We start from the raw sequence: 26621 nt of genomic DNA, 5'->3' as shown, positions 1-26621 counted from the left end.
GCTCTGCTTATAACTGTTTGAATGTGTTTTGACCGCAGGCAAAAGAAACTCTGCATCAAATTGGCTTAAGCAATAAGAAAATTTATTCTTACATATTGCAGTAAGTCCAAAGGGACTGCGGTTCACATGGCTGACTCATTTCAGCCATGACCTCCAGCTACATCATTCAGAACTGCCTATGTCCCTTTCTGCAATCCCTGGGGTGGGTTTCCTCCTCAGGCTGGTAGCAAAGTGACTACAGAAGTTCCTGGAACCATAGACAAAAAAAATACTTCCAAAGGGAAAATGCGATTGTCTCTGCCAGGGACTACTTAGGAATGAAAACCTCTTTCTGCAAAGTTCCCCTGAATTTATTGGCCAGAACTAGGTCACATGGCTGATGCTAAATTTATCACTTGTGCGGTACACTGGATTGACCTTGGATCAGCTTAATGGAGTCTGATTTCTGAATTTGGAGGATGGGGTCATTTCCCAAGGCGCTTGGCTGCCTGAGTTAGGGTAGACATCTGAACAAAACTGGATTTGCTTTGGGCAAGAAGGAATGTAGTTTGTGAGTGGGTTTTGCATACTAGTCACGCAAGAAATAATAAGCATATACTTTGAAGAGTGGAAAGAGTCACTTTTAAGGATATGTGGTATGTTGGAGAGTTTAAGAGGATTTTTGCATTACTTCATTTGCTTAGTCTCTTTAGTTGTGTCTGACTCTTTTTGACCCTATGGACTGTAGCCCATCAGGCTCCTCTGCCCATGGGATTTTCCAGGCTGGGTTTGCCATTTCCTTCTCCAGGGGATCTTCCTGACCCAGAGATTGAACTGTGTCTCCTGCATCTCCTGCATTGCTGGCAGATTCTTTTCCACTTAGCCACTGGGGAAGTCCTGAATATTTTCTACCCCAAAGCAATTCACAGTCTAGTAGATGGCAGCAGACAAGGTAGAGAGCATCGTATTGAGAGTCAGTGGAAAAGCCCCTGATGTGGGGAAAGACTGAAGGAGAAGAAGATGGCAGAAGATGAGATGGTTAGATCGCGTCACTGACTCAATGGACACAAATCTGAGCAAACTCCAGGAAATAGTGAAGAACAGGGAGTCCTGCATGCTGCAGTCCATGGGGTCACGAAGAGTCACACACGACTGAGCGTGCATGCACCCGTAGACTGTTTATTAATTCTCTGTGCTTCAGTTTCCTCATCGATAAAATGGGAATGATAATAATACCTACTTGGCACAGAGTAAACACCCTGATTGGGGCAAGTTGTTCTCCTCTGCTAGGCAAAGAAGAAAGTAGAGAGTAAGAGGCTTTCTATTTTGAGCCCACTGCAAAAGCCTTATTTCCATTAGCTTTGAAGGCGGATCCATTATGCTTGCCCTGAGGGCTGGAGCTTCTGTTTCTGGCCTCATCACAGAAGGAATAGCTGTTTTATAAGGGTAGCTTTTGGATGGAGATTAAATAACACCTTACCTGATTACACAAGTATCACAAAGCCTTTTTGCTCTTGTCTGTCCTGAGAGAGTCCTAGAAATACAAACATCAGAATAGGCATTTTTGGTGATTTGTGAATTTAGGTAGCTCCTTTCCAGACAGATGACAAAGATCAGAGAGGGCTGATGGTCGGTCTAGAGGGGCAGAGCTGCTTTGTGGGAAGCCAGGGCTGGAAGCAGGGAACCTTTCAAAGAGTTTTGTGTGTGTCTCACACTGATGGGCAACATCTTTCTGGAGACTGATCTTTTGTAGATGCATAGGATATACTTAAACCTGATGATGATTGGTTATTCTGCAGCTAATAGATAAATTCCATAAATTAATAACAAAATCAAATGAGAACCATGTAAAATGTAACTATTTATTTCTTAATAATCTTTGGGTTTCTAAGAGTAACACTGTGGTTTTTTTTTTTTTCCCCAAAATTTATTACTTTTCCAAAAGAATTGCCAGTGTGGCTATTCAAGGGAATACAGAGAAAGCATTTCCGGAGATATTGAGCAGGCTTTTCTCCTAGTCCCTGTGTGATGATAACTAGAGTAACAGTGTCCACTGCTGGCAAATCAGATAATTGCACCGTATTTTTTCATAGAGCTACTCCATGTGAGGAATAACATGTAACCTTCACGAGGATGCATTTTCAAACAAGAGTTTTAAGGCATATATCCTGAATGGATACTACTGTAGCTTAAAAAAAAATGTTAGTTTTCTACTAGGCCAAACATCAATTAATGATTGACCTCTATCAATCTAAGGATACAAACATTTGCCTAAGTGTAAGACTATCACCTAGTAATAGATTCTTTTTTTTTTAAGAAAGACTTAATATATTAAAAAAGTAGGAAATACAATTTTCACAAAGCAAATTGTACTTAGTGATATCAAGTAAAGTCAGTTATCATTTGCTAGTGATGCAACTGAATTTTCTTGATAATTTCAAGCAATAATTCATGAGAGATTTGCCTGAGTTTATTGTCTTCTGGACATTCTTCATAGGTTTGGAAGAGGAATCATAGAAGATTATTGGAATGAGAGGTTTTTTTAAATTTATTCAAAATATTCAAAGACAACTCAGTTTGTTAAACCTTTGAAATGCAACATGTAATCTAAGAATTTAATTTCTTTAACTAGACAGTTGGATAAAAGCCTGACTAGAAATGGTCTCTTTTCCAAGTTTTCTGTGCACTTTAGAAAGGCTTCTTGGATTTCAGTGCCAAAAGCAGGCAGCAGAGGGCCCAGTGAATTGTAACCCTGAGATTTGTTGAAACCAAAGACAGGCTTTCTTTGCTCCTCTTTCGTATTTCTCCTTAAAATTTGTATTAGTATAGGATCAAAGCGAGGAGATTTATTTATTTATTTTTGCTACAAGGAAAAAAGCATTAAGATGCATGGATAAAATGGTCTTATCATTTTGGTGGAATTTATGGAAATCAACACATAGCAATTTATTCTAATGGGAGAAATTTAGCTTGGGTAGTAAAGAGTTAGTAGAATTTCAATGTTTATTAGCTTTGAGATCCGATAACCACAGCTATCACAGGGAGCATACACCCTTCGAGACAACTCTGCGTATTGATGAAAATGTTAAATTATGTGGAAATGCTGCAGTCCTTTCCCCTGCTTTGTGATGAGTCTGGTTTTCGAGATTTGAAGCTGTAGGCCTCCGGGCATCAGGACTGATAACCCGGTAGGCTGATATCAGGTAGACTGATAACCTCCATCTCTCCACGCTTTTGCTGCTTCCAGCTCACAAGGTCATCTCTCGTGACCCTCCAGGTCTCACTCGACCTGCAGGATCAAGTCTGTCCCTTTCTGAGTCTTTCGGGTGGCCTCTCCTGGGGATCTTATCTTCCCAAGGATGTAAACTATTCTTCCCATGTTCTGTCTCCATTCTCTGTTTCCCGGATTCTCCCACGTGCAAATTTTATCCGCATTATTTCATGTGCATTGATTCGTTGATTCTTTCAACAAATCATTTTTGAGTTTGACCCTGGTGTCAGGTGGAACAGAGCAGTAATGAACAAGACCTACGAGGGCTCTGCTCCCGAGGAGGGAAGCACGTCTTAAGCGCGTAAAGACAAAAATCAAGACGAGCTGTGATATTGAGAAAAAAAAAAAAAAAATCTCTGTAGATGAAATTGGATGAGATCTAAAGAGCGCAGGTCGTACTTGAGAGGGGCAGTTACTGTAGACTGGGTGAGCAGAAAGAGCTCTCTGCACAGGTGATACGGGGGTGAAAACTCAGATGACAAGAAAGGTCAGGCCCTACCAAGGATTTCAGGTAGAAAAAGGCACTTGATTCCATAGCCTCAAGCTTTGTGCATTGGGAGAACAGAAAGTAGGCCGCTCACTCTCCCTCCGCTGCCTTCCAGTTCCCCTTGAAGAGGACAGGGGAGCACAGAGGAGGCTTTTCATTCATCTACCCCGGAAGAATCATGGCTCCCTTGAGTGTCTGTGCCTCCCTCCACTCTCCCAGAGGAAGAGCAGACCAGGTTCCACCCTCCCAATCACACTTTCACATTGCTTTTCTGCAGTTTATGTTAAAGCAGTGTATGTTAAAGACTGCTTATCTAGGCATGCTAATTGTTGAATTCCTTGCTAGCTAGCCCACCCAAGGCACAGAGAGAGCCAGATATTAACTGCTCAGAAGGACTTGAACAGAGATCATTCAAAGTTGGTAGGGGCTGAAGCTCCGACACTTTGGCCCCCTGATGCGAAGAGCTGACTCACTGGAAAAGACCCTGATGTGGGAAAGAGTGACAGCAGGAGGGGAAGGGGGTGACAGAGGATGAGACGGTTGGATGGCATCACCAGCTCAATGGACGTGAGTCTGAACAAGCTCCAGGAGATAATGAAGGACAGGGAAGCCTGGCAGCCTGGCATGCTGCAGCCCATGGGGTCGCAAAGAGTTGGACATGACTTCCTGACTGCATAACAGCACACTCACAGAGGGAAAGGAGACCTGGTTTAACCCTCCCAGTCACGCTTCTACCTCACTCTTGTGCACTTTAAACCCTGCATGTGAAAGCCTGTTTATCTAGGTGCGCTGATTGTTGAGTTTCTTTTTAGCTTAGTCCACCCAAGGCACAGATGGAGCTAGACGTTTACTGCCTGCAAGGACCTGAATTGAGATCATTCAAGTTAAGTCCTCTGTTCTGTGGTTCCACGGAGCCTGAGTGACTTGGACAAGGCCATTTGGACAATTTAAGGAGGAAAAGAGCCCAGGCGTTCTGCCTTGCCTTCAGAGCTTTTTGCGTTCGCTTGTTCTGCCTGGTGCCCTCTGCAATGTTCCGTCTGCCCCCTCCCACCAACTTTCACCCCTGCCTCTTGGATCTCACGATTCTTTTGCTTTCTGACTCTTCCCTTCATACATTTCTTTCCAAAGCATGCCAGTTCTTGGCCCCACTGCCATTTAACAGGAGCATTTGGTAGCCTTTGGATCCAATAGATTTTCCCCCATTTAAATATAGTGAACACAAACAGTAAGGCTCTCATGCTTTGAATTCTCTTCCCTCTCAGGCTATTTAAGGTGGACAGTGCCGTTATAGGAGAATGACTGGCATTTGAGTCCATGAATCCAAAATAAAGATGGAATGCTGATCAGAGCGCAGGAAGATTTTTACAAAGCTTTGTTACTCAATATGTAAAGCCAGCCAGGGCCGGCGGTGTACTATATTTAAGTGTCTGAGTTACTCCCAGGGGCCTTCCTGGCTGAATTTTATCTGCTTCACTCAACCATCCTAAAGGTCAGAGCTGGGCTTACAGTATAGGATGATGTACAGAAGGAATGTGTTTTCACTCCTGGGATCATGGAAGATCAGACAAAAATAAAGGAGGGGAGGGACTGAGAGGGCTGTGGAAGCTGGCTACAGCTTCGAGTCTTTACTAATCATCATTCAATGAGCTTGTGAAATGGTGCCGTTAATAACCCTAAAGCTTTTCCCAGGAGGGCTGGAGAAGCCCTGCCACCAACACACAGAGAGAAGTCAAGGTCAGAGGTCTATGAATTGCACAGAATTGTACTGAATATTATGTCACTGGAACTAGAAAGTATCACTTGGAAAAGTTAGAGATGGATGGAGAATCCGAAACTCACCAAACTTCGTTAATTCATCAGTGGTCAATGTTCAATCACAGTCTTACCTGGCTCTCCTAATTCTTGCAAACGTACCAGCTCTGAGGCAGGCTTGCTCAACCTTGGCTCTATTTGCATTTTTGGCAGATAACTTGTTGCTGTGGGAAGTAATATGCATGCTTAGCAGCACTCCAGACCTCGGCCCACTAGATGCTCGAAGTCCCATCACTCCTAGTTTTGACAACTAAAAACATCTCTAGGTTTTGCCATATAAAATGTGGGGGGCAAAATATTCACAGTGGAAAATCACTGGCTCCTGGATAAAGGCATTCCTTTTTTTCCAAAGGATGATTCTTATTATTCATGTCCTGTTTAATTCTAGAGAAGGATTTGAATACGTTTATGGGAAAAAGCCATAGGTTGGTATATTTGTTAGTTTAATGGCTGAAGGTAAAATACAATGATGTGGGAGAAAAGTTATTCCAGAAATTTAGGCTGAAGATAGCAATTATATTTAAAGAATATATTTAGCTTTGAGATTCCAAGGGGACGAATTCTTATTGACAAATGAAAGAAAAAAAATAAATACTAGTTTTATTTGAATGAGGTTTTCTTTCTGGCCTGGATAGTATTAGAAGTATAACATCTTGTTATTTGTTGTTGTTATTCAGTCACTAAGTTGTGTCCGACTCTTTGTGACCCTATGGTCTGCAGCACGCCAGGCTTCCCTGTCTATCACCACCTCATGGAGTTTTCTCAAACTCTTGTCCATTGAGTCAATGATACCATCCAAGCATTTCATCCTCTGTGACTCCCTTCTCCTCCTGCCCTTCATCTTTCCCAGCATCAGGGTCTTTTCCAGTGAGTCAGTTCTTCCCATCAGGTGGCCAAAGTATTGGAGCTTCAGCTTCAGCATCAGTCCTTCCAATGAATATTCAGAGTTGATTTCCTTTAGGATTGACTGGTTTGATCTCCTTGGAATCCAAGAGAGTCTCAAGAGTCTTCTCCAACACCACAAATCAACAGCATCAATTCTTCGGTGCTCTTTATGGTCCAACTCTGTTATTTTAATACCAACTTTTATTAGGAATTAAATGAATATTATTCCCATGTTCATATTTAATACTAACCCAAGAGGTAAGAGCAGAGGGAATAATTATAAACATTAATTTTATGAAGACATTCTTCACTAGATATTCATCATAACTAATTTTAACAGTGCTTAATTAAAGGAAGTCATTCCTGGTACATATGCATGGTGGCCTGCCTCTGGGCCAGTGAATTTCTTGGCTGTGCATTCAGCAAGTTGCTAAAAGTGGTCGGTCTCTGGTCATGAGAGGATGGTGACCTTCCAGTCACCTTGAAGTTCTTTTCATTCCTTTACCTTGTAAATTTTCATAACCTTCATGATGTGGATACTAAGGAGCTGCTTTGAGCTGGTCTCAGGAGACTCAGACACTGTCATCCTGCAGCATACTCGTTTTGCCAACTGGGGCATGGGAGGGAGGGTCTCTCCTTGGTCAGGATGTCTCAGGATTAAGAGATAATGTATGTTAAGGGCCTGCTACTAAGCCTGATGGGCTGTTGGGGTGGCTCAGTGGTAAAGAATCTGCCTGCCAATGCAGGAGACATGGGTTCAGTCCCTAGGTGGGGAAGATCCCCTGGAGAAGGAAATGGCAACCCACTCCAGTATTCTTGCCTAGAGCATACCATGGACAAGAGGAGCCTGGAGGGCTGCAGTCCATAGGGTCGCAAAGAGTCAGACATGATTTAGCAACTCAAAAACGACTAAGCCTGGCACTCAGTAAATGTTCATTTAGGCAGGACATTTGAGATCCTGAGAGACCTTCCACCACCACCATCCAGCCTTCAGCACCTTCCTTTCACTGGCCTGCTGCAGGATCTACGAGTGCCTTATTCTTCTGAGATGACACAATATGGTTAAAAATCTTTTCATAAGAATTCAAGCTTCTTACCTGAGCGGGAAAAAGGAATGCATTGAATGATTTTTAAGACTGATTGGTGACAGTAGCTGGATGACAACTTGGAAGCCAGGTGGGGAAGAGAATTTTCTGGACATCTGTGTGTCTTTGGGGTTTTGTGTAGCTGTCAGAGGACGGGGGGGCGTTGTGGTTGGGGGCACCTTGGATATCAGGACCAAGAAGCACTGAGATGGTGTGTTGATAGAGTTGCCTGGTTAGTAAGTATTCATTAGAGGGTAGGTGGGTTCTCTGATGGCACAGACAGTAAAGAATCTACCTTCATTGCAGGAGACCTGGGTTCTATCCCTGGGTGGAGAAGATCCCTTGGAGAGGGGAATGGCAACCCACTCCAGTATTCTTGCCTGAAGAATTCCATGGGCAGAAGTCCGTGGGGTCCCAAAGTGTCAGACATGACTGTGTGACTAACACTCACTTTCACTTTTGTTAGAGGGTATCTGGGGACCAAGTGGCTGCTCGAAGTGAGTCTGAAGGGGTGGAAAGGAAGATGCTGGTCTCATATCAATTGAGTCACAATTTGCCTAAACCTAATTATATGCAGTGATGGGCTGTGAGCTTCCCATTATCATTTCAACTTTAGCAGGAAATGTTTTATTAAAATGTACTTTGGGAATAAGTGCCTTTTCTTGTCTCCTCGTTGACTTCAGCGAAGTGTGTCTGTATCTCCATAAGGCCTTTTTGTATCTCCCTGAGCCTAACATGAAAGCTGGAGCTGCACTTCCTTCGTCATGGTTTGGACCGTGGGACGGCCCAACCCCAGACAGCCTGCTGCAGGAGGGCCTGGCGTTCCAGTCTCCACCCACTGTCACAGGGTCTTTCTCGGAGAGCACAGAGAACGGCAGAGAGGGTGGGCAGTGCGGCCTTCCAGACACTCTCCATCAGCTGTGGTTGTTCGTAGAGCTGCCAGTAGGCTACCTTGTGTGCTAAGTGGCTTCAAGGTCATGTCCGACTCTTTGCGACCCCAGGGACTGTAGCCCCACCAGGCTCCTCTGACCTTGGGATTCTCCGGGTGAGAACACCGGAGTGGGTTGCTTGACTTCCTCCAGGGGATCTTCCCGACCCAGAGATAGAACACGCTTCTCTTGTGTGTCCTGCATTGGCAGGTGGGTTCTTTATCACTAGCATCATTCGGGAAGCCCCACACTCCTTTGAGTAGGGTTTTTGTGTTGTTACTTGTTTTCTTCTAATGGACTTTTATTGAAGTATAACATACACAAAGTAACTGCAGACGTTTCAGCTCAGTGAATTTGGGCAAATGTACACATCCCTACAGTCATTACTCAGATCAAAGCAAAGAGCATCTCAATCACCCCAGAAAGTTCCCTCTTTCCTTTCCAGTCAACCCCTCACCTCAGAAACAGACTCTTCAGATGTCTAGAGATGACGTTTTCCACTTTTTAAATGGAGTCACGGTTGTACTTGTTTGCATCTGGCTTCTTTAACTGTTCAGCATCATGTTGTTGAGGTTTCTCTGTGACTGTGCGCACCAGTGACTTGAGGTTCTTTGTGACTGGGGAGGGGTCCTGTGGGGTGTGTGTGAATAAACCTCATGCGGTTTGTTGTCCATTCTCCTGTTGGAGGGCGTTTGGGTTGTTTCCTTCTCCCGTGTGTTGGCGAATCAGCCGCCGTCACGTACCACTGTGGAGTGGAGGCTGCTTTCTGCTGTTGCATTGACTGCGTTTATTTATTAACTCAAGGCTTCCGTCTTTGAAGTGAATTACTGATTTATTCAAGGTCTACTTCCTTGCCTTGGTGATGAAGCAAATTAAAAGTTTGAAACTAGCAAGTACTTAAAATGCTTCTCCTCCCTTTTGCGACTAGAAAAGTTATCACTTGGAAATATTGGCCAAGTTGGATATGGACGTTTATAGCCTCATGCTCTGCCAAGAAATAGAATCCAAAGTATATTACTTGTGAAATTAAAATATATTCTCTGCTCTGAGTCATAGTTGTGAAAAACAAAAGAAAAAGTGTGTATGTTGTATGCTGGTATGCATACTTATGTACATAAAAGCCATAATAATACATAGACTAGTATTCAGTTACTTAAATTGCAAAGATTAAAATAATATGTGAAACTACAATCACAAACTAATTAGGCAAATACACCAATGTATAATTAGTAACATTAGTTCAATCTGATTCAACAAACATACTTGCGAGGCAATCTGAAAATCTTATATTTGTCAATTTCTGATTTATTCCTATTAAAGCATTTGCTCTATTCACAATGGGAGGTTAGAGGTGTGCAGAGAGTGGGTTCTGACCACAAACACATACAAACCATGTTTTAAGGAAAAGGAGTAGTTTGGGTTAGTTTTGGTTAGTTTTAATGTATCTGTTTGAACATGTTTTGAGAAATAGAAATGACTCGGCTTTAGAATGAAAATAAGAAAATATGTAAAATATCACCAATATTATTCATGATCATTTAGTTATTTTCCTTAATTAAGAAAGATGGAAGTAGATACAGTGAAAAATTAAGGCTAAAAAGAACTTGAAAGAAAAGGAAAGAGAAACAGAGGGCTCCAGGGTGTCAGGAGAGGCAGTTAGATGTTCCCCCTTTCCCTCTACTTCTCTTTTCCTCCTCGGCAACCCTGACCCCAAAATCATTTGATTGCAGTTTTTTCTTCCTTCTAAATTTGCCCCCTATGTTAAACACTGAAGAAAAATGTTTCAACTAGGATTTTAGAATCTGATTTTTGCCCTTAGAATTCTTCTTAGGTGATTTTTCAAATTTATTTTATTGTAATTAAAAAAAAAAAAAAAGAAGCAGCAGCTTAACAGAAGTGGCTAAGGGCAACTGACTGACTAATAACTTCAATTACAGAAACAACAACACAAGTAGCTCTTTTCTTTTAGAAAACTTGCCTGTAGCTTGCTTTAACTCAGCTGGTAGTTACTAGAGATCCAAGAACCAAATTTTCCTCTGGGATGATATGGCTTATTTATGCATTTATGATTTCCTTCTTAAAAATCATGGAAAGAACAACTGCCTCTTTTCCAATGGGCTCAAAATAAAGGCCAGACTGTCTTCCATTAAAGGACTTTTTTTCCCCCATACACTAAGAGAAAAATTGCAAGCAAGGTTATAAGCTGACACATGAAACAAATAATATGCTTCCAGAAAAATCTTTGAAAAGATATACTATTAATTGTAATGGATTGTTCTGATCATTTATATAATACCATATTTGTAGTGGATTTTGGAGAGCTTTAGAGAAGGGTCTTGTACTCAGGACTTACTCCCACCCCCCAGAGATATTTTTTAAAAGTTTCCTCTGTGATTCCATGAACAGCAACTATGGAGATCCACTGGGCTAAAATAGCCAACTAATTTATATAGGAAATAATGTGAAGAAGACATAGGGTCTAAAGGGAAAGTCAGGCTGGATCAACCTTGTTCTTCTGACCCTCTGCTCAGCAAAAGTTGCATGCATGTATGCTAAGTCACTTCAGTCATGTCCAACTCTTTGCAACCCTATGGACTTAGCCCGCCAGGGTCCTCTGTCTATGGGGTTCTCCAGGCAAGAATACTGGAGGGGGTTGCCACGCCTTCCCCCAGGGGATATTGCTAATCCAGGGATCAAACCCAGGTCTCTTATGTCTCCTGCACTTGCGGGCAGTTTCTTTACCACTAGTGCCACATGGGAGCCCCCCTCCCCACCCCAGTGAAGGACACAGACCCTGAGATCTGGGCTCCACATGTCTCTACAGTGTGCATTTCTGATCCGAAGGTTTAACATGGCTATTAGCACTCTGTTCAGCTTACTCAGAGCAAATTTATCTTCCAAAGTTATGGGACTGCTCATCCCTGAATCCCTTGTGGGGCCAAGCATGATGGCAGGCTCTGGGAGCATCAGGCATGAGCAGTGGGCAAGGAAGACAAGGTCCCTGTCTCAGTGAAGCTGAAAAAATCTCCCTCATTGTTCACACACAGTGGAGGAGTGGAGAGGTGAGCAGACAGTCCAAAGGATTTAAGAGAATTTAGATAAACGCAGCTTCGTTTAGAAGCCTCAGTGTTCGCAATTAAAGAGAACGTCAAAACCTATTCTCAGAAGAAGTGCCAAGGACAGTGAGTGTTGACTACTAACTGAGTTGCCAATGGAAGGCGAAGAGAAAACGTGGGTGTTCAGGCTCGGCACTGAAAGAACGTGAGGGTGGATATAGGACTTAGGGAGCCACGGGCGAGAAGCAGAGATGTCAAGAGGGGAAGGGTTCACTTGAGTTCCAGAAGCAAGCAGAAAAAGTCAACAGATGAGCAGAAAAAACCCTGCAAGTTTTGTGTGACCTTGGCGACAGCTCTCATGGGTGTGTCAATGTCATTAAAAGCATGAAAACTAGAGGGACAGAAATCAACTGTGAGGGCCTGTGTTGTAATAAAATACTCAAAGAGGATCACGTGGAAAAGGGAAACATATTTTATTCCAGTGAGCTGTACTCGATCAGGCTTCAGGCCCAATACCAGGAAAGACCTAAATTTCAAGCCACCTGGAAAGGAGAGGGTGACTCTGGGTCTGTTGGGTCCTCAGTTCCTGGAGGGTGCCCATGGAAACCAGGTATCCTCTGGGCAGTGTTATTAGAATAAAACAGGACTAGGTGATTTAAAGCCTCTTTATGGGAATTTTGAGCAGAAGGGTGGTGGCTCAGCAGTAAAGAATCTGCCTGCCATGCAGGAGATGCAGGAAATGCAGGTTCGATCCTTGGGTCTGGAAGATCCCCTGGAGGAAGGCATGGCAGCTCACTCTAGTACTCTTGCCTGGAGAAGCCTGTAGACAGAGGAGCATCCACAGGGTCACAAAGAGTCAGAAACGACAGAAGTGACTGAGCATACATGCACACGATACCCTGGAAGGTAAAAAGAAAATGACTGAATGATTGTATCACAATACAGAGAGAGCATCATGAAAACCAGATATCCCAGTGACCAAGTTGCATTTCTGTGTTTATCAGCACAGCATTAATACTGGAATATGGGGACATAAGTGTGCTGTAATTAAAATTGGACCTGTTCATCTAGGAGCCAAGGCAAGGTCATAAAAAGACCAATAGTTTATCACAGGAAATTAAGTTTGCTCTTTATGACATCAGATTTGGTAAACACTCTCAACCCTGAATTATATTATTCATATCGCAAAAATCTATAGTGGAGATTGTCTTAGAGATTGCAACTTGATTTTTCAAGGAAAAAGATGTTACTCTTTTCATGGTTTTATTTGTGTTCTTAGAGTGATTGTGAGAACAGAAAAATTTTATAACAAAGAAGAAAGGGAAAGATGTTGATGTTTAAGAATTCTGAACACAAGGCTTTTGCTACATATAAATAGAATATGCTCTCACCTTAAAAGGAGTAATAAGACTAATTGCAATTTAGAAGGAAGAACAATCTAATCAGCTAATGACATCTAGAGCTAGGATAATGATATCCTCAGCTAAACGTGAAGACTTTCTTTCCCCTTTGGATATGTGTTGTCCTCCTATTCCTTCTAAAGTCAACATCTCTGTTTTGTTTTGTTTTGTTTTTAAAGCAACCTTTTATGGTTATGAAGTTAGCACATGTTCCTTGTAAAATATTGGGGGGAAAGTACAAAGAATAAAATATAAAAAGTGTACCCCACCATCCACTGATAAACAGTTAATATTGCCCTTCAGTTTATATATATATAGATATACAGTTCTTCCTAGATGGCTCAGTGATATAGAATCCACGTGCCAATGGAGGAGATGAGGGTTTTATCCTTGGGTCGGGAAGATTCTTTGAAGAAGGAAATGGTAACTCGCTCCAGTATTCCTGCCTGGAGAACCCCATGGACAAAGGAGCCTGTATGGCTACAGTCCATGGAGTCACAAAGAGTTGGACACGGCTTACTGACTGAACAGCAGCAGATACGTGTGTGTGTGTGTGTGAGTGTGTGTGTGTGTGTGTGTGTATGTTTAATGACATATATCACACATATCCTATTTTGTATACAGTTTAACTCCAGTGACCCTGGCTCTCAGGTTAATAGAGAAGTGTGGATAAAGAGCAGTTGAGAATTGTGAGATGACATGCAAATGCTCCGGTAAGCGAGTGGTTCATACTGCAAACATATATGGAAAGACAATACTCCATGAATCATTACATATTGTTTATATGCTCAGCTGATTCTAAAGCTGGTGCAAATTTCCCCAAATGACTCCTAACATGATCGCCAGCTAAGATTCTTCATACTCTTGCCACCAACACAAACTGGGCACTTTTGGTGTACAAAACCATTTTCACTGAATTCACATGTTAAGCTGTGTCTTAACTTGGGGTTTCTCTCCTTTAACACTTCCCCGCTGGAGTCCCCAAGCCCCTCTTGTGTACCTGGTAGAACACCTGCTTTTAAATCTCAGCTTGTCACGTGGCTGTTTCCAGGAGACACTTCCTGACCCACACCAGATAGACTCACTCTCTTTCCACTCTCCTTGTGCAAGCTTCACACTCTGACTCTCTAACACTCAGTCCCACTTATGTATGTGCCATCTTCCCCTATAGTCTGAGCTGCTTGAGGGTAAAATTGCTTTTTATTAATATCTAAATACTGGGTCAAGCTTAGTGATGGAGAGTTAGTGCTCAGTAGATATGTTTATTGAGTGGATGAATGAATGAATGAATGAAGGCTGATTATATAAATGAAGACATATGCCTTTATGTCTAAAAAAATTTTTTTAATGAAAATCTTAACTGAAGGGGGCTGACCTTGCCAATGTCAGATGAAGCGGTTCGTAGACAACTCAAATTATCTAAGTAATAGCATTGATGTTGTTGTTTAGTTGCTGAGTCGTATTTGACTCTCTGGACCCCACGGACTATAGCCAAGCTTCCCTGTCCTTCACCACCTCCTGGAGTTTGCTCAAATTCATGTACATTGAATCAGTGTAGTGTGTATGTCTTCAAAAAACAAACAAAAAAAAAGTGTTGACATGTGTCAGGCTCTTGGAAGGCAAGGCCCTGAGGCCCGGAGCCCTGCATTGGGGTGGTTGGGTGCTTGGGAGGCAAAGAGACCTTCCCCAGAAGCTGAGTCGGTGGAAGTGAGTTTCCAGAAGTGGAGGGTACAGTGCCTCCATGGGAGGCAGTGAAGAAGTTACAACAAAGGTCCTAGAATAGGACTCCTGGTGTATCATTGCCTCGGCAACATGAAAAGCAGAAGGCAGCACCTGAGTGTCTGCTCTCACTCCTGTAACATGGCCTCAGGGGCTAAAACCGGAACCTCATAGTGTAAAGTCATGTCAAATTGCTGTCTCCAGTTTATACTCAAAAATCCCTGAGATGAACACATCTGAGACGTGTCCTGCTAGAACTAAACCTCTGGAGAGGCCCACTAAGCCCATTTTATGGGCTTCCCAGGTGGCGCTCAACATTCAGAAAACTAAGATCATGGCATCTGGTCCCATCACTTCATGGCAAATAGATGGGGAAACAATGGAAACAGTGACAGACTATCTTTTGGGGCTCCAAAATCACTGCAGATGGTGACTGCAGCCATGAAGTTAAAAGGCGCTTGCTCCTTGGAAGAAAAGTTATGAGCAACCTAGACAGCATATTAAAAAGCAGAGACATTACTTTGCCAACAAAGGTCCATCTAGTCAAGGCTATGGTTTTTCCAGTAGTCATGTACAGATGTGGGAGTTGGTATAAAGAACCTAAGCGCCTAAGAATTGATGCTTTTGAACTGTGGTGTTGGAGAAGACTCTTAAGAATCCCTTGGACTGCAAGGAGATCCAACCAGTCCATCCTAAAGGAGATCAGTCCTGAATATTCATTGGAAGGACTGATGCTGAAGCTGAAACTCCAATACGTTGGCCACCTGAGGCAAAGAACTGACTCATTGGAAAAGACCCTGATGCTGGGAAAGATTGAAGGTGGGAGGAGAAGGGGATGACAGAGGATGAGATAGTTGTATGGAATCACTGACTCAATGTACATGAGTTTGAGAGTTGGTGATGGACAGGGAGGCCTGGTGTGCTGCAGTCCATGGGGTTGCAAGGAGTGGGACATGACTGAGTGACTGAACTGAACTGAACAGGTGGCAGTAGTGGTAAAGAACCCACATGCCAATGCAGGAGACATAAGAGACATGGGTTTGATCCCTGAGTTGGGAAGATCCCCTGGGGGAGGGCATGGCAACCCATTCCATTATTCTTGCCTGGAGAATCCCATGGACAGAGGAGCCTGGAGGGTTACCGTCCATAGGGTCACAAAGAGTAGGACAAAACTGAGTGACTTAGCACAGGGGGAGATGCACAGAGGTCTGTGAGCGTGGCCAGAGTTCTCTCCTCTTTAGCCCAGGTGGCTGCACCAGTTAAGCATCTGGGGAAGGAATCATTCTGCCTGGACCCTTTATCTCTGTTCATTGAGAAGAGATCCATGTGTTGATATGTGTCAGTGTTTCAAAATTATATATATTTGTCTGCAAAGTAGAATGGTCCCTATTCCAGACTGACAGCTAAAGACTTCTTGCAAGCATTGGGTGCTCTCATCTCTGGAAACTAGCTTCAAGTCTCTGTAGGGACTCAGAGGAAAATAAAGTGAGAGACAACATAAAAAGGGGGGAAAGGGCACAAGATTGAGCTAAGAGGCATTTAGAGAATAGGAGAACAGAATTTGTCAATTTAAAACTCTCCATGATGTTCTGCCTGAAGTTACTCTTTTTCTCTGAAATTCCTTCCTTTGTGCACATCAAACTCACTGAAAATTTTCCAAGTTCCTTTAAAAATCTTTGACTTGAATGATACCCTTCATTTGTGGTCAGTGTCAAATCCCCAGGGAACACAAATTCTTACCTAAGGAGCTAGTCTACATTTCTAAAAGGAAATAGCAATTATCTACTACCCCTACAGCTAAATAAAAATGAAAATGGAATGGAGAAAAGGAAAAAAAAAAAAGATTTTCTGAATCTATTTCCTTCATTTGATGATAGCCTCAGGCCCTAAATCTCATCTTGCACTGCATCACACGTCTAGTTTTAGTTTTATTCAGCTCCTTTCTATGGTCCTAAATCTCAATGAAAGGCATGTTGTAAACTCAAGCAATTTAATTCTTCATGGATTTATGTGGGACTCGGAAAATGCATCCTCACAACCCACAGGGGAACAAAATGGCTCTGTGTCTGCAACGTCTGAGAATTGCTATGCTTTTTTTTTTTTCCTGAGAGATGCAGTAATTAAAGTCATAAGACATTCAGGTAAGCAGGTGGTATCAGAGAAGCCCAGCAAATAATAAGACATCTTTCTGAACAGGGACTGAAGCAACAGGACTGCAGAAGCCAGCGCTAGTCAGATTCAATCAAGTAAACAGCTGGTGTTTTTTAAAAAATTTTATTTGTATGAAACAGCGCTCTAATTTAAAAACTGGCATTCTGGAGCGGCTATCTTGTCCATAGCTGTGAGGTTGGGGTGTGATTGTCAAATGGTAGGCAGGGATCTGTTTTCACGTGCTTTAGATGGCATGTAGGCATGGCGACATGATGTGAAGAGCCAACTCATTGGAAAAGACCCAGATGCTGGGAAAAGTTGAAGGCAAAAGGACTAGGGGGCAGCAGAGGATGAGATGGTTAGATAGCATCAGCAACTCAATGGACATGAGTTTGAGCAAACTCCAGCCGATAGTGAAGGACAGAGCTGCCTGCTGTTGATGGAGTCGCAGAGTCAGACACCACTTAGCAACTAAACGACAACAACAAGGCGTGGTAGGCTGAATAATACACTCCCCAAGGATGTCCGAGTCCTTATCGCTAGTCCTCTAACTGTGAATATGTTTACATGGAAAAGGGACTTAGCAGATATGATTAAGTTAAAGTTGTTGAAATGGGAGATGATCCCGGGTTATCTGGGGGAGCCCGAGGTCAACACTAGGGCATGGCTGAGTGACTGAACTGAACTGATCTCTTGAGTAAAGAGTTTCTAGAGACATGTAGAATATACTAGTTTCTGATGAACTTCCAGGTCATGTAGTGAAAGTGTGTGAAGTCTGATACACTGGCTTTTGCATCAGTTGCATCTTCTCAGTCACTAAACTGTGGCCAAAAAATGAGAGCAAATTTTACTGTAAAGTGATTTTTTTTTTTTAACCAGAAGAAATACACCCAAGTTTTCATGTCAAGATTAGAGGTGATTTTATTTATCATTTATTTTTATATTCCAATTTTTTAATCAGTACGTATTACTTTCATTGTCAGCAATGTAGTATTGGATGCTGTGTGTTCATTCCTTCTCTGTCTCCCTCTACAGTTGTGATTTTTTATTTCTGTTTTGGATGCAGGTCACTTTGAGAATTGGATGAATTCTGTGCATCTGTGAACCCAGGTTCCTTAAAAATGCACATATGTATGCTTAGTCACTCAGTCATGTCTGACTCTTTGCGACCCCATGGACCCCATGGAGTGCACCAGGCTCCTCTATCCATGGAATTCTCCAGACAAGAAAACTGGAGTGGGTTGCCATGCCCTCCTCCAGTGATCAAATCCAGGTCTCCCACATTGCAGATGGATTCTTTACCCCCTGAGTCACCTGGGAAGCCACCTCCAAAATGCACATGCCCACCATTCTTTTCCCTTTAGTACAAAATTCATGGGGAATCACAGACAATCTAAATCCAAGGTAGATTGGTAGGAAAAGGATATACTTAAGATCTGTTTCTTTCTTTCTACCACTGTAAACATTACAGTCATTTATCATCTGTGAGGCTTAACATTTCCCCTAAACAGAGATCACGACACCTACTTCAGTACATGTAAAAGTTCTTCACAGACTATTACACAAATATTACTTGGGTGTTTTATAAGTTGAGAGAGACATACTCTCAATCTGTGTTCAAAGAATTATGACCTAAACCTACACTCTAATTTATTCCTAATTTCCATTTAACTGTTATTGAAAAAAAATTTCAAAACTGAAATTACATAGATATGGTCTACACTCTTGGGGTGGTGATGAAAATAGTGTTTTGAGATTCTTAAACCGGGAGTTTGCAATCACTTGTGTTCAGAAATCACTGGTGCTTTCTGATGATCTTTACCAGCATCAGGAGTTCCGTCTTGCGCTTTGGCACATGCATGTGTGGGCATGCATGTGCATGTGTGTCCAGGCACACATGTTCATATTTGTGTTTAGCCCATATATTACTACACACAAATATAAACATGTGCATATGTGCTCATATATGACTGGGTTTCCCTGGTGGCTCAGCTGGTAAAGAATCTGCCTGTAATGCAGGAGACCTGGGTTCAATCACTGGGTCGGGAAGATCCCCTGGAAAAGAGAACAGCTACCCACTCCACTATTCTGGCCTGGAGAATTCCATGGACTGTATAGTCCATGGGATCACAAAAAGTCAGACACGACTGAATGACTTTCACTCACATTTATTACTACATACAAAGAACATAATTAACCTAGAACCTTTCACAGCAATGGAAGAGACCATTGTAGTAATCGTTGAATAGAAATTGGTTACAATGTGATACTCCGATAAGGTTATATCATATGTGCACACAGACTCTTTGCACTGAGAATATAAATTCAAGTTCATTTCTCATTTTTTTGAAAACTGAATAATATTTTTTTCTGTTGAAATATTTAATAGTCTTTTCAAAAACCCAGTTCACTGGTTAATGGTTAAATTGATGTTATTAGAGTGAGGAAGCATAAGTCAATACTTTCAGTTCTGAAATGAATGCTATGTACATTTCAGGTTCACTTTAATATAGGAGACTGGAGACCACTGAGACTATTTTTACAGCGTATTAGTCAGATTTAAAAAATACATTAGATTTATAAAGCTAAGCCATCTGCTCATATCAATCTGGTATTGCTTCTATAGTGAAGAATGTTCACAAGTTTTCAGTACCAATAGTTTCCACTTTTTCTTTATTGAGTCAAAATATTAAGCAACAATAAAATGCCTTCCAGGTTTTTTTAATAGATGGAAATCTGTTCCCTACTAAAAATAAATATATCCAGAAAAATTAATCAAGGAGGCTATTATAACATTAACGTAATCAATTACTCCTTGAAAATCTAATTTAAAACACTTTAACATTCATTTAGATTATTTTTTAAATCTAAAATAAAGATCAATAATACTATCACAGAAAAAATAAGACTTTGAACTTGAACTGTAATGAATGGATACACACCATTCTTAATTAACTACCTGAAATTGTGTCCCACGTGCTTCTTAACATTACTTTTGATGTTCTTCCAAATGAGTAAAAATCAAAAAGGGTCATTAGTGTTGACTAAATTCTCAGAATTATCTCACACATTTTCAAATAGAACCTATTTAATCCAGAATAAAGAATAAAAACATAAATGCTGATATATCCTTTATGACCTACCCAAGCTCACCCCAAATTAATTTATGATAATTTATTTGTGAAACAATGTTGGGCCCTTGTATTTTATCCTTAACTTTAAATGGTTCACAAGTGATTGACATTCAAAGCAAACCATGTGACAAAATGGAGTGAGTCAATTATTGGGTGGAGATAATCAAATAAGTAAGCAGCGAATATTTGAAGAATATTTGTTTCCACCCTAACTAGCCTTCCAATTCAGACCCACTGGGAGACAAAGGAATTAAGACAACAATGACAATAATGAAACTAAAGATATTTCTGAACACAGGTTCCCTGAAGCACTTAAAATCTTTTTTAATCAAAAGATGTAAGATGTTTCTAAGCAAAATACAGAGCATGACACAGTTAATAAAGGTAGAACAGCCATTCATAGCCTTACATAGTGCCATTATATCCCATTTCATTGATTCCACCGTGCAAATAATTTTTGTATAAACATCTCTGAAATTGATATACACCTTGTGATTTATGACATGATATGGTTTAATAAAATGTATTTTTTTTCTTTGTACTTAAATGATGCCTCTTAAAGTCAATAATTTCTTAGATCTGATGAATTTGGTCACACAGAAATGATGTCTGTGGCTGTGGCATATATGAATAAAACAGGCAGATTATCAGTTAGTGAAAATAAGAAGGGTTTGCATTTAATAGTGACATCAGTATCACAAAATATATTTTTAGGCTTTTTTGTTTATTTGAAGTTGAGATTATGTACTTGTTTTTAGTAAACCATGCAAAAACATATATTTAAACAACCTAATCAACAAAATAACCTAGAATATAACAAAGACTCTGAAGGCAAGGGGGGAAAGGCTCTTTTAATAATGAAATCAGTGTCAATAAGGCTGTTATTTTTTTATATACTCTCCTCCCTTAGACTTTATTTAGTTTTATATTTATAGATGATTCTAACCTATATTTCATCTAGCTTCCAATGATTGATTTGATGTAACAAGTTTGAAAATGGGGCATATTGTCAATTGGCAAATGGAACGCAGGACTTCCCAGGTGGCTTGGTAGTAAAGAGCCCACCTACCAAGCAGGAGGGTTGGGTTCCATCCCTGGGTCTAGAAGATCCCCTGGAGAAGGAAATGACAGCCCACTCCAGTGTTCTTGCCTGGGACATCCCGTGGATTGAGGAGCCTGGTGGGCTGCAGTTCCTGGAGCTGGGTTGCAAAGAGTCAGAGGACAGAGCAGCTGAACAGCAACCTGAAAGCAAAGGAGAAGACAGGGTGTTGGGGGTGGGGATGAGCCACAGAGATCAGCAGCATTGTCCTCTCCAGTCTCATTCCCTTCAGTAAGCCCTGGGAATCACTGCTGGAATTTACAACTCAAACTACGTGTCATGTTAAGTTAAGCCTAAGTGATACAGCAAAGTGTAAAGACCTCTCTGTGTATCCTATTTATGAGGTTGAGGTTGTGTATATTCCAAATGGAATTTTAGATTTCTTGGTGCTTAAACAGATCAAGCATCCTGGGGTAATTTATCCTTGACAGACTGGGCTAAGCGAGATTTTGTGTTCCTCTTATTTGGTATTAACTGTTTGGCTGTCTATGTATCCAACGCCTTAATTCTTTAAGCACCCACTTTGCCTTGTGCCATTTTAAGCAGAGGACATGTGACAGTTGACAAATGAGGCACCAAATACCTTCCCCCTTATACTTGTGTTTGAAGACAGCAAGATAGTCCAAATAAATAAGATATATATTAAAATACATGTATAAAAATGCATAGAATTTTTTAAAGTTGTAAGAGCTCTGTAGAAGGAAGAAGGGATTGACTGGGTGGCAGTTGGTATTTTAGCTAGATTTGTAAAAGAAGATCTCAACTGGGATGATAATCAGTAAGCAAAATTTTGAAGGGGGTGAGCGAATCACATGGAAGAGCCAGCATGGAAACCCTTCCATAGCAGCATGCCAGGTGGGTTGAGGAACAGCCACTGGTGAATGAAGAGAGAAGCAGATGACAGCAGATAGCAAACGAAGGTAGACGAGGGATACAAATCATCTGGAGCATTGTAGACACTGTGACAACTTTGGTTTCACAAAGTGTAGGTGTAGGATTGTGAATTGAGGCATAAAATAATAGGATTTATACCTTTAACACTTTGGCCACAGTGTTGAGGGCATGTTAAAGATCAAGGGTGAATCCCAAGGGACCAATCAGGTCGCTGCTGTAACAGTTCAATAGATGATGGTAACAGGTAGCAACATAGACAGTGGGAAGTGACTGTATTGTAGATCTATTTTGATGACAGGGTGAATGCATTTTGCTGAGGAATTGCATAAAGGTACTGAAGAAAGAAATGAACTTAGTACAAGGCCCAAGTTTTGGGCCAGAAGAACTAGCAGAAGGCAGATGTCATTGCAGAGATGGGGGACATTGTAAAGCACGTTGGAGAAAGGAAAGTGAGAGTGTAATCTTGGCCAAGTTAAGTCTGAGATGCCTACCAGACACCTTCATAGAAATTTCAAGGTAGGACTTGGTCATTGAGGAAATGAAGACCTGAGTAATGAGGATTTAAGGGATTACCGAGAGCTATCATGCATTGACTTTGGGAAGAGCTCCTGGAGAAGGAAATGGCAACCCACTCCAGTATTCTTTCCTGGAGAGTCCCATGGACAGAGGAGCCTGGTGGGCTGCTGTCCATGGGGTCACAAAGAGTCCGACATGATTGAGCAACTGAGCACATTGAGTTTGCACTATGTGGAATTGCACATTGAGTGTGCACTGCTGTGTTTTGTACACATGTTCTCCTTTAATCCTCATAGTGACCTTATTGCATTATTATGACTATTTTACAGCAAAGGAGACTGAAACTTAGGTTTAGATGAATTGCTCAAGGGTGCAGAGTAGAGTCTTTGTTTGCTTTACTCCAATTATAATTTTAGCTACTGTTTTATATTGCCAAGGCGAGTGTGGGCAAGAGGCAATAAAAATGTTCCAGGCAGAAGGAACAACATATGCAAAGTAAAAGGGCCAAAGGGAACCTGGCATCTTCTGGAGAGTTGCGAGCACAGGGAAGTAGTTGGTAATCAGCTTCCAATGAACTAATGCTTGTGTGATACTTTGCAGTGTTAGAATTGTTTTCTCACAGGCACACGTATTGCTCTCTGTGAGGCAGGGAAATGTTTTTATTATTACTATTCAGTGAGTGGGGAAAGAGGCTTACAGAGCTAAGTTCACAAATTTGGTCAATTGTGAACTAAGGTTTGACCTTGAACTTCTTTTGCCAAAACTTAGAATAATTTTTACATTTCTGAGTACTTAAAACATTTTTGTGTACCTATTTAGAAGGTGGAGAAATATACACGAGGTTACACATATTTTGATACCAAAAAGCCATGGAAATTGGAACAGAATTTCCAAGATAGAAATAAGTGATCTGAAAGACAATGAAAATAATAGCTGTCATTTTTAAGCACTGAGGATGTTACCAGACACTGGACAAGGATCTTTACAATTGTTTATTAATTTTAATCTCACAAGAACTGAAAAGGAGATTTCATTATCATCTCAGGTTTAGAGATAAGGAAACTGAGGCTGAAGGAGACTAAAGCAACTCACTGGAGATCTTTATACAGGCCGGATGGAGCAGAGGCAAGAATTGAACGCGGCTGTCTGAAATGAGAGTTCAGACTCCTGACAGGTTGGTCAGGAGGCATTGCTGTCTCGGCGGTACTTTATTGTTTGCTTTTGTAAAGTCAAATGTGAAATTAGTGACACCAAGGAGGTCCTCATGAGTGTGAAATTATTTTCTGAATCACAGCAAGGTATGGATTTGTGTTCACCTGTCCTGAACGGTTTTCACCCGGGTTTTTTTTTTTTTTTTTTTGCACATGCTTTTATCACAGCTTAAGACAGCAGATGGCTCTCTTGCGTTTTTTTTGTTTTTGTTTTTTTTTTTTTTTTTTCATTACCTCCATCTGTAAACAACTAAACAGTGTTTTGGGGAGGTGAAAAGGAAAACGCATGGATTAAGCGAAAAGACCGGGATTCTCCCAATGCTGCCCTCAACCCATGCTCCGCTAAGACAGGAAACCACACAAGATAGAAATGACCCGGTTTAAGGCTTGTGAAATTCACAGTCCTGCGTAGATGCGCTGAGACTGAGTCCACTGCGCCAGGGGTCGGAATGCATCAGGAATAAAAGAGTATTTCTCGGTTATCAAAAAGCTGAAAGGCTTTGTGCTCTAAGGTGGGTTATTAATGCCAGTGGAAGCAGTGAGGATTAATTTCCTTCCCGCCTTGGGTGGCGTGGGGAGTGGAAAGCTGCTTTTAAGGTAGAGCATCAGAGGCGCTCCCACGCTCAGGGAACTTGCTTCCTCGCTCAGCGCTAAGGCTGGGCAGAATCTCTGTCCGCGGTGCTGAATCTCACCCTTGTCTGGAGGTGGCTGACGTTGAAGGGAGGGGGTCTAAAGAAACCAAAACACCAACCTTCCTATGGATTATACAATCCAGAGACTTGTAGAGAAGACTGAATTATAAGAAAATGCCTGGAAAGAAAATAATTAACACAGCTCTAATAATAAGAAGCTTTAATCTGTTCAAGTTATTATACTAGACACATTTATTACAAGGATTAAAAAAAAAACTTTCAAAGCAAACTGGGTTATGTTGTTTGGGGCAATTGTACTATATTTAAAAGGTTACTATACTTAACATTTTGCTTCTTTGAAAAACTCATTACTATAAGTAAATATGTTTGCTTTAATTGTAAAGTCACTAGGAAATTGCAATCTGTAATGTCTGAAATGTCCAAATAGCCACTCTTCAATAATGGAAGGCAGGAGAAGCTACTTCTTCTGTTCAATACGACTTATTTCAGTGCGTTTTTAATAGCCTTTTATTAGGTGTATCCATCTCTGCCGATGACCTTTCCTTTTTCAGCAGGAACATGGCAACACTAAATACATAGTGTAAAAAGATGAGAACAAAGACATGTAACACAGGGAGGAAAAGGTAGGCATAGAGTAAAATAGTCAACACACGCTTTTCCTTTACTTTTCCTATCTCATAGCTGGTTAAGGATTACAAATCTCTGGAAGAATTCCTCATGCATATTCCTTTTAATAATCATGGCTATTAGATAGACATATTTCATAGGTGCATAAAACACAATAAGGTAGGGAAAGTCAGCTTGCAGAATATGTTCTTTAATGTTAAACATTATGTACATTATCCTAAAACCAATTTGATCTGCATTGGACTGAAATCTACATACTCCTTTTAGATTAAATTCTCTTCCTCCAAAGAGACTTGTTAGTAAATATGTTGTAAATACAACGAAAAACAGCTGAGCAGTAATTGCTTCCATGGTGAGACTGTGGATAAGTTCTTCCATAGAACAAAAGGTGTCTAGCATCCTTGTCATCAGCCCTTGTCTGAACTTCTCCCACTTGCCTGGTTGCAGGTCTGCGTGGTACTTTGCCGCCTATTCCTGAGACAAAGACAAAGTGTGTGTTGGTTCAGAACTGCTCCCAGGCTGCTTGCTGTCCTCTTTCCAGCTCTAAAGCAGTTACCAGAGAAGCGATTGTTACAAGCAGCAATTACCAAATGAGTTTTCTTTCCTCCATTCTTCACACCCGATTGTGAGACGTCTAGTTTGCCCATTTCTTTTCTTTGCCTTCCTGGAATGACAAGCAATCTAAAGGAAAGAGGGAAAGGTGAGAAACCACAGGAGCACAAGCTACTCCTAGTTCTGACGCTCCGAGTGTATCCTAGAAACCATGGATCTGCGTTCACCCAGGCGTGAATTGTTTCTCTCCCAACCTCCTTTTCTAGGGCGCCCTCCACTTGCTCCCCTCCTCCTGGGCCTTCATATTTTCGCTCACCCAACACGGAACTGCTGTTGGGACACAGACAGGAAATCAGGGAGACTAGGCAGCAGCTGTTGTGTTTGAATGTCAGACACAGTTCATCCGCTTTGCTCCCTGGCTCTCTACCCAGGGACACCAGCTCTAATTGGAGTGTCCCTCAGTCTGGCTGCTTTCTCTTGTTACTGGAATACTGTGTCACCCTCCCCGCCCTTAATATTCTGTAGTGACTTCTTCAATGTTCCGTCCCCGCTGCTGTTCTGTAGCAGCTACAGCTGCAGCCATCTCTTCCTCCGAGTGCTACAGAGTAAATTTGGGAATGCGGGGCGGGGCGAGGGGTGAGGTGGGGTCTTCTCCCCTCCCCTCCACCCTCCTTCTTGCTCTGCTACGGTTTCAGGATGGCAAGCCTACTTCTCCCGGCAGCTAGACGAAGGAATAGTCCGGAGAGTCTGGGTGGATTAGGTAGGGAGTGGAGACGCCTCCCTTCTCAGGACCCATTCGCTTCCCACCCAAGCTCCCTCCTCCCCTCTCCTCCTTCCCGGGGTGGAGAGGCTCCGGAGCTGGAGGGATTAGCCAGGAGGGCGGAAACCACCTCGCGTTCCAGCCGCGCCCGCGAGTTTCCGTGGACCAGGAGGCACGTTAAGATCCAGAAACCCTCGCTAAGCCCGGGGAGCCTCGGACACCTGCGAGTTTTCATCCAAGAAAAAGCGCGCTGATCATTCCTTCAATTCCACCTGCTTTGGTTCAGCCTCTTAGGACCCCACCCCCCTGCCACCCATTTTGGGCTTTATTTTATATGGTTATTAATATTTTTAAAGTCATCCTTGTATCTCCCCATTTTTTCCCTTTTTTTTTTTTTTCCT

At 41.8% G+C, this 26621-nt stretch overlaps 1 protein-coding gene and 1 long non-coding RNA gene across 4 annotated transcripts in view; one reads left to right on the top strand and one right to left on the bottom strand.

The window, feature by feature from the left end:
* The window catches only part of FGF14 (fibroblast growth factor 14), a 628708-nt gene that overhangs the window by 441710 nt on the left and 160377 nt on the right, over positions 1 to 26621 (top strand). The window contains exon 1 of one of the 3 annotated variants that reach the window (XM_055542970.1): positions 23473 to 23591. The exons of the other annotated variants lie outside the window; for them this stretch is intronic. The gene's annotated coding sequence lies outside the window, so the exon portion shown is untranslated. Of the gene's footprint in view, positions 1 to 23472; positions 23592 to 26621 lie in introns of those variants that run through there. 3 annotated transcript variants of the gene reach the window in all.
* On the bottom strand, positions 23867 to 26150 carry LOC129624729 (uncharacterized). The gene is made up of 3 exons (XR_008701120.1): positions 25777 to 26150; positions 25496 to 25589; positions 23867 to 24848 (listed from the first exon to the last, which is right to left on the bottom strand). It is a non-coding gene; the product is annotated as an uncharacterized LOC129624729 (long non-coding RNA).

The sequence above is a fragment of the Bubalus kerabau genome, chromosome 12 (genome assembly GCF_029407905.1).
Source record: "Bubalus kerabau isolate K-KA32 ecotype Philippines breed swamp buffalo chromosome 12, PCC_UOA_SB_1v2, whole genome shotgun sequence".
NCBI classification, from domain to species: Eukaryota; Metazoa; Chordata; class Mammalia; order Artiodactyla; family Bovidae; genus Bubalus; species Bubalus kerabau.
Note: the sequence above shows the minus strand (reverse complement) of the source record. Positions and strands in the feature narration are given on the sequence as shown.